This window comes from Colobus angolensis, unplaced genomic scaffold, assembly GCF_000951035.1.
Source record: "Colobus angolensis palliatus isolate OR3802 unplaced genomic scaffold, Cang.pa_1.0 Scaffold39, whole genome shotgun sequence".
Lineage (NCBI taxonomy): Eukaryota > Metazoa > Chordata > Mammalia > Primates > Cercopithecidae > Colobus > Colobus angolensis.
The window spans coordinates 2361030-2361466 of NW_012117265.1; positions in this window are offsets into that span (position 1 = coordinate 2361030).

Below are 437 nucleotides of genomic sequence, written 5' to 3' on the forward strand. Positions count from 1 at the left end.
CACCTGTAGTCTCCGCTACTTGGGAGCCTGAGGTGGGTGGACAGCTTGAGTCCAAGGAGGTCGAGGTTGCGGTGAGCCGAGATTGCACCACCGCACTCCACCCTGGGCGAGAGAGTGAGACCGTCTCAGAAAACAAGGTGTGGGGAGAACTCGGAAATGTTCATATTAGATTCACCTGTCGCTTGGATCTGAGCAGGAAGTGTGCCTTGGCTCTATCCTATCAGATGTTGGGCCCTCCCTAAACAGTGGCTCTGCACCACTAGGCAGGGTGCGTCAGCCCCCTGCAACCACTTGGGAAGGTCACGGCGTGGATTCAGAGCCATCATCTTCTCCACACAGCCACGCGATGGACTGTGAATGCCTACTCCGTACGAAGTGCTTTAGTTAGCTTTTACATTTTTCTGACAAGCCCACACTTAACAGATAAGGAGCTCGGA